The following is an 8443-nucleotide window of genomic DNA, read 5'->3' on the forward strand; positions in this document are numbered from 1 at the left end:
ATCCCAGTCAGAAAGACTGAGATCAAGAAAGCAGTTGACAACTGTAGGATGTAGAGAAAGGGGAACCCTCATTCATGGCTAGTGGCATTGAAAACTGGTGCAGCCACTGTGGGAATCTATATGGAACACTCTTCTTTTTTTTCTTTTTTAAAGGAGGAAAGGTTTATTTTGGCTCACAGTTTCAGAGGCTACCATCCATCATGGCCTAGAAGGCACAGTGGCAGGAACGTGAGGCACAGATTCTTCCCATGGCCCTGACCAGAAAGCTAAGAAAGAAGGTTAGCAGGGTGTTTAGTCCTCAAAGGCCCAGCCCACATCCTAAAGTCGCTACAGCTTTCAAGTTGGTGCCTTAAGCTGAGGACCAAGAGCTCAAAGTATGAGCCTGTAAGGGCATTCCAGATTCAAACCTCAGCACACACCTTAATGAATTTCAACAAAGCTTTAGGTTTATAATTTTAAAGATACAGTTTTTCATGAGGAATACCAGATAATCCCTAATAGGGTTTATAAATTGGGCACAGTTTAGTCAAAATACCATAAAGACTTTTATGTAATTTTCCAAACATTGTTGCTTATCCTTATGAAATGGTGAATTTTAACCAAATTAATAATTCTATAGTCTTATTATGTTTCCTAAAAATTATACTGCCTGGCAAGTAATATAGGTGTTGAAGTAGTCTTTTGAAACTAAATTAACTGCAAACACATTATAATTTTTAGTCAGTGCGTGCATTCTTCTTTGTCTACTGAAGTGCTTCAAAATTAGTCCTAGAAAAACTAACTATCCCATAGGGAAAAATAATATTAGAATTTCCACCTTTCCCTAAAGATTTTGAATAACTGTAGCAACAAAAGTCCATAGAAAACCAATTCAGATTTGACCTTGCTTTTCCTAAGTATGGGATAACAGAGCTATCAGGGGAAAACAAACAAACAAACAAAACAAACAAACAAACAAAACAAATGTCCCCTTTTCTTTCTCTGCCTATAATCATTTATCCTAAGATTATTGCAATTATATTTATGGGTTCTTTTCCAGCTTCTTCAAGTATGGGGTAACAACTATGTTTACCCCACAGTGATGAGATATGAATAATTAATATTATGGAACTCAAAAGGAAAATGGGAGGCACAAAATTTTAACTGACTTTGGTTTTTAAGAACCTTATGATGATCCTAAAATGCCAAATTTAAAAACAAACAAAGATTACAGCAGCAAGCTACTACTTCACCACACACTAAGAACTCCGAAACAGACAAGGCTTTTTGTTTCTCTTCCACTCAATCTGCAATATCTTTCTGTTTCTCCTGCTTTTTGGTTGTAGGCAGTTCAAGAATGGCCCACTGCTTGGGTTCAGCCTCTCTCACGGTGATCTCAATCTTGGTTGTAGTCATAGTTACATAACCCCATAATTTCACAACTTGATGAAATTCCTTCTCTCCTTCAAACGCATGTGTACATTTAACAAGTACTATTTGCTTCTACTCAGCTAAGTTCTAGAAGTGGGTCTTTAGCATACTCTGAGATGATGGCTTCACCCCCAGCTTGGTATCAGTCATGTCTACAGGGAACAACGTTTTTTCCCAGTATCCTTTTTAGTCCACACGTTTCCCTGTTGTATAGCCCTCTTGGGCTAAGAATGTATTAATCAGAGCTTTTTCTTCTACAGCAGCTCCAATATTCCATCTCCTTGTGGAAATAGGCACTCCAGAACGACAGGCACAGAGTTCCTCTAGACTTTGTAGACCCTGGATTGTCTTTGAACACCCTCCATTTTTACAAGAAGTCCCAATCTTAATTTCAACACTGCCTTCTTTTTTTATCTTCTCCATTCCCTGATGACCAGTGTAAGTTTATCAAGTGCTTGTTTTAGGGAAGCAGATATTTTTAACTCCAAATTTGTCATTGGTTCATCTGAACTTGGCCTTTTTATTGCTTCTTCTAGGTTAGGGACTTGAATTATGTGCTCCTGAAATTTGGGTTTTAATTCAGATTGTTCCATCTTCTCAGAAATCTTGACTTCCCACTTGACTGGTTCAGGTGGTTTCTCACTATTATGCCTACCTTTTGTACAGCCTACAATGCTTAAGAAGTCAGAAAAATCAGTTGTTCGTCTCTTACAGCAGGACCAACCCTTCAGTACATCATGAAAGATGGGAACATCAGGGTGGTATGTGCAGGCAGCATCCACATCAGCCTCAGAGTTGAAGCACTGACCACAGTTGCAGTTGTAACATAGTAGTACCATTCCGGGTTCCAGGTAAGGTTAGCACACTGTGGACCAAGACAAGGTACCACCAGCACCAGGGTCACAGTGGAGCATTCTTAAAAATCTAAACATAGGTCTGTCATATGATCGAGCTAACACTCCTTGGCATATACTCAAGGATTCAACATCCTACTACAGAGATGCTACCTCAGTCATGTTTGTTGCTGCTCTTTTCACAATAGCTAAGAAATGGATACAACTTAAATGTCCCTCAGCTCATGAATGGATAATGAAAATATGGAACATTACACAATGGAGTTCTATTTAGCTGTAAAGAAAATTGAAATCATGAAATTTGCAGGTAAATGGGTAGAACTAGAAACTGTTGTACTGAGTGAGGTAGCCTAGACTCAGAAAAACAAGCAACATATGTTCTGTCTCATTTGTGGGTTCTAGCTCCAAATCCTTAGATGAGTATATATACTAATGTAACTGCAGGAGCCAAGAAAGTAGAAATGAACCATGGAAGGAGGAGGAAGAAGGAGCTTGAGAGAGGGAGACAGTAGGACACAGGTGTTATCACGGGAGAAATGGAGGAAATCAGGGGTATTTTAACCGGGGAAGGAGAGGGCTATATAGCGAGAAAGAGAAGAAAGAGAAAAATACTTTGAATTAAAAACCAAAGGGAACTTGTTTCATAAACCTACTGAAAAATACAGTGAGTGTGTGTGTGTGTGTGTGTGTGTGTGTGTGTGTGTGTATGTGCACGCTTGTGTGTAGCTGAAGGCTATACAACAAAAATCATAGTGTCAGGTAAAAGAAACCTCCCTCTGAGTTGTTGGTCAGGTTAGTCCAAGAGACTCCCAAAATAATATAGGCTGTTAATACAGCCCTTGATTGCCTCCCAGAATTTGAAAGTAAGATCCTATCACTGAAGACATGACACACTTCAGGTACAGGGCTTAGAGCAATTGAGCTGGAACTGACCTGGAGTCTCCTCCCCAAAGACTAGCCCTCATAGAATCAGAAGGTGCTATGCGAGCTGCCAAAGGAGGAAACCAAGTGATGATTCTACTCAATTGTGACGCCCACAAACTACAACAATGACAGCCCAGCAAATCATCACTACTGGTGCAGTAGTGGAACTTTTTTCTTTGGAGTAATCAACAGCTGTCTAAATGGACTTAGGGCCTACTGAATAGAGGAAACGTATCAAGTACACATGGTTCCAGAGGTCATAGACCCTAGAGAAGAATCCACTTTTGTCACTTTCCTCAATGTAATTTTTTACTGTATTCTAATATGTATCCTTATATTCACAGACAAGTGACAGATGTAGGGCAACCTCTCTTGAATCATGGCAAGATAGTGACTTCTTGGACCTCCCCATTATTTGTCTTTAAGCCGTGGCCATTGATCTATCTCAGTGGTGTTTCTTCTACTCTAAAGACAAATGGAAGGAAGTAGACACATTTAAACAAACATGAGTGTAAATACAAATGTCTAGAAGATGTCCCAGTAGGTGTACTACAGTCATTAAACAGTATACTTGTGATGGCTTCCCCATTAGGGCCTGTAGCCTTTCTCGACACAAGGTGTTGGCCTGGTCTACAACACCAGATGTATGTTCCACCCCTAGGAGGGGTCCTTATCCAATTAGAAATTTGTCAATTGTACATATGTTGGTCGAGCCATTATTGCACTTGCAGGCATTGCTTGGCATGTCCATAGTGTGCAGCATGCAGGGTCCATTGTTGAGTAGAATCATAGGGGATCCTTTCTTTCCCAACCATCTGCATAGTGCCTTTTGGCAATATGAACGTCATCCATCCAGTGGCATGGAGTTTTTTTTGGCTTAGTCTCAGCTCCATCTCCTCTTCTTCTGCACTCACAACATGCAGTGTCCTCAGCAACATGGCCTTACAGACCTTTCTAGTATACAACCAACATTAATGGCAATAGCCTTGTTGAATTTGAGGACCTAGTCTAGGATCTCTATGACCAACAGCTAATAGGGGGACAACCCACCTCTGGTAGTGTAGATTTTCTTAACAGTTGTATAGTTTGGGAGTCTCTGCCTTTCTTGCCCAACCATAAAACTCCCAAGAATATTACAGCTATAGCTGGCCTTTGATTCTTCAGGTATTTTTCAAATGGGTTTCATGTCTGTAAAACACTCAAAGGAAGGTTAACATTATATATTAAATCAGTCCTAGACAAGGTCTCACACAGCATGGAAAGGTTTTGTCCATTCATATTAACTGTTTTCTCCATAGACCTTCATTGAGTACCATAGCATGGGTATAAGGCATTAATTTGGTTAGCTCTTTATCATCTTTAGTTATCCCTTTGGAGTCATTTTGCATTTGGGGGATTTTACATGGAGTCTCTTTGTATTCTTTTATTCTTGATACACTTACAGGTGTCGGCTCCAGTTGCCTGAGCCTGCCCTGGCTAAGGAGACAGGGGGTTTCTCCTGTCCCCACTGCACTTGTTGGTTCCCTGAATCAGGCAGGCCCTGGGTCTACCTCCTGACTGTAGCCATATCTGTCAGCTTTCCATTGACCATATGTGCTGGATAGCTTTAGTGTCAACTTGACACACATGCCCCGACCTTGGTGAGTAGGTCTCTGCCCAGTAACAGTGAGGGGCTCTCGGGCACGACAAGGAAGGAGTGAGAAACCTGATATCTCCCCAGGTCCACTTTTCTGCTGGTGGTCCAGGCACATTTCTTGGACCCTGTTGCTCCCTGGACTATGCTTGTGTGTCCTAGGTTCAGGGAGCCGTGAGCTTGGTTGAGAACTGAATATTGTGCCCATCTACCATGAACCCAATGGGAGTTCCCTCCATGCACAGAGTTACCCAAGACTCGGGGAGGGGTGCCGAGTCCCGTCCCCGTCAATTTTCCTCTCCTAGTTGCAGGGTCTTAACAGGGTTTCTTCCTCTTTCTTGTTTTCTTTTCAGTGGACATTCTTTCTTCCAATGTCCATATCCTTTGCACAGGGCACATTGATCTCGTCCTAGTCAACCAGGTTGCTAGGGGAGAACTTGGTAGGAAAACTTGTTTCCATCCCTAGTATAGCCTTTATCAGAAGAGAAATGCATTTTATTTAATTCTTGGGGCTTCTTAACCACCCCTTGTACAGTTTTTATTCTTCAAATGTCCTTTGTAAACTGTTCTGGTTTTTTCTTCCTTCCTTAGCCTCTCCTCCCTGTCTTCCAGAGTTTCCCTAGCACTGAAGACCTTCTCTGCTTGCTGCAACATTTCCCTGATAGAGATTTTTCCCAGATCGTCCCGTTTATGGAGTTTCTTCCTGATGTTGGCGGCTGCCTGATTGATAAATGAGAGGACCACAGCTGATCTATGTTCCTCTGCCTCTGGGTTTATAGAGGTGTACTGCCTGTAAGCATCAAACAGCCTCTCCAGATACGCACCGGGCTTTCAGTTTCCCCCTGAACAATAGTTTTTACCTTAGCCAGGTTAGTGGGCCGTCTGGCGGCTGCCTGGAGACCAGTCATTAGAGTCTGGCGGTGGACCCGGAGACGCTCCCTACCTTCTGTAGTCCCGAAATCCCAATTCGGGTGTGTAAGCAGGAACGCCTTGTCGATGGCAGGCTGGAGAGTCATGGGCCTTCCATTTTCTCCGAGGACATTCTTCCTTGCCTCATTGAGGATGCGCTCTCGCTCTTCCGTTGTGAAGAGGGTGTGGAGCAACTGCTGGCAATCGTCCCACATGGGATAATGGGTGAACATAATGGACTCTACCAAACCTATAAGACACTTAGGGTCCTCCAAAAAGGGAGGGTTCTGAGTCCTCCAATTATAGAGATCACTGGAGGAAAAGGGCCAATACTGATATTGTTGAACTCCATCTGGGCCGCTCACTCCACGTTTTTCCTAGTTTTAACAGTTTTAGTATGGAATATGTCCTAGCTACAGCACTGTTAGCTTTTTTTCCTTTTGTATCAATGGTTGAATCGGCCTCATCCTCCTCTCTCTCTCAGCTGCCTCACCCCCTCTTTCTCGTGGAGCTGCATATGGGGGTGGTTGCTTTAGCTACTTTTATTTTTAGATCATTTTCTTTTTCACTATTATCTGTCTTTTCCTCTGAGTCCTTGGACCTTACGTAAGTCAAAATGTCCCAGTTTTTTCTCTCTTAAGCTCTGCAACTGGATCTACCAGGACCTGTCTAGCCTTTTCAGCATCCCCTGCCTGGGGCACATCTTTTATCATGCAAAGTGGCCACACACACACCCCTCTCTGGGTTCTCCATTTGGGTCCAGACCCAGTAAAAGATTTTCTAGCCTCTGGATAACCTTTAACAAATCTTCACATACCCGCACCCTACCTCCACATTTACAACATAGCTGTGGCCCATGCTTCTGCATGGCTGGCCTCTTCTTAGTTACAGATTTTATAATCCATTGTATAACCCACGTGACTATCGCTAACCTCATTAAGCATATGAGGTTTGATTGCCTTCTCCCCTGGGTTCCTGGCAGCTGCTCCTGGATTTGGGAATCAGAGCCCAGCTGACCTGCCACAGAGGCAGTGGGAACAGCACTGCTTTCCCAGGCCCACATCCCCAAGGCTGTGGTTCCTTTATCCAGGCCGGACTACTCCAGTTTGTTGCTGGACTTCTCTTGGGGTCTCTTGTGAGATCAGACAAACCATAAAATATATTTTTATGTGAACTTATTGTGGTTTATGCCCTTGGGTAGAGAAGGGGTCAATGGAGGAACTTACAAAGAGACAAGCACTCTTAAGCAGTGGCTCAGAGCCCGCCAATCCAGACTGCTACCATGGCTCGCCCATAGTCTCTGTTAACTTTCGCCCATGCATCTTGGGCCATCATCTTGGGCCTGCAGTCTTCCCAGGTTGGTAAATGCCCCCTCTCACGTCCACATGGATGAGAGCTGGGGCCATCTTTCTCTCCAGGCCTGCTGCTGTCAGTTCCTGGTGGCTTGTGGCTTCTGCCCCAAGATGGTGCAGGAAAAACCCCTCCCCAGTCAATTCTCTGCAGCAGGCCCTGCCCCTTGAAGGAAAAAGGCAGTTTGGGAGACACACTGTCAAATAGTCTGTGTTGTGGTTTGGGTCTCTCCAAAAAGTTCATGTGCTGGAAACTTTGATCCCAGTGTAACAGCACTGAGGTGGTGGGGCCCTCACAAAGTGACTAGACCCTGGGGCATGATCTTTGGAGGTGGCTAATGCGGTTCTCCAGGTGCTGGGTCAGATTCCTCAAAAGCAACCCTTGCCCCTCCCTCCCATTTCTTCTCTCCACCTGCTTCAGGCATATTGCTACAGCATCTAGTCAAAATTCAAGAGTTAAACTTTTTAAAACAGTCTGAGTCAGGATCAATTGCTTGATCCATTTTGTACACTTCTTGTAGTTTAAGTTGTTAGGGTCTGAGACTCCGTGGGCTTCCCAGGAAAACAATATGTACGAGAACAGAGATGTAATTCAAGCAAAGTCTTTATTAAGCCAGCTAGCTGGGGTCGACCATCCTCCCAAGACATGCAGGCCTGGTTAGAGCAATCAACCCTGAAGCAACTTCAGGCAAAGTTTATATAGGATTTTCACAGCCGTTGTACCAGAGCCCGCAAATTTTCACACAACCAATAGCTTTAAAATACCTAACCTATAGATTTAAGCTAATTCATGTGTGTCACCCTCTGGGTGGTACGTGTCAGTTTCCTGATTTCTGTAATCTCTTATTTACACAAGCATTTCTGACAGCCTTCTGTTATCTCTCACATGCCTATGTGACTTATCACGGGTCATGCCCTGGGGTGGCAGCCCACATCCCGTTATCTATCTCCGGGCACCCTTATGTCTCAGTCTAGCCTTTTACCAGAGTTGAGTGGCTCTTACCCAGGAAGTTATAAGCAATAAAGTAATTCAACTTGAGTACTATTAAATTCTCTCTCTCTCTTCAATCTTTGATTCCCTCTGTATTAACTGTCCCCACATTCTCAAGGCACCACAGATCTCGAAGTCTCTCTTTTTTTAAATGTGTTACTAGGTATTCATAATCATTACTAACCCAATTAATTATAAGAGGCTGCAAAATAGTACTATTCTAATTTGATTATTCTTTTTCATTTTTAACTGAAATACTTCTATAAGTAAAACACAGCTAATGGAGAAAGTATAGTATAGTATATTTTAGAAAGTATATTTTAGAAAGTAGGTTCTGCCAGGCATGGTGGTGCATGCCTTTAATCCCAGCACT

General features: G+C 43.1%; 1 pseudogene; it reads right to left on the reverse strand.

Moving 5' to 3' along the window:
- Positions 1 to 1281: 1281 nt before the first annotated feature.
- LOC103740981 lies at positions 1282 to 2249 on the reverse strand (annotated as a pseudogene).
- Positions 2250 to 8443: the final 6194 nt, after the last annotated feature.

The sequence above is a fragment of the Nannospalax galili genome, unplaced genomic scaffold (assembly GCF_000622305.1).
Source record: "Nannospalax galili isolate Female #2095 unplaced genomic scaffold, S.galili_v1.0 scaffold241, whole genome shotgun sequence".
Lineage (NCBI taxonomy): Eukaryota > Metazoa > Chordata > Mammalia > Rodentia > Spalacidae > Nannospalax > Nannospalax galili.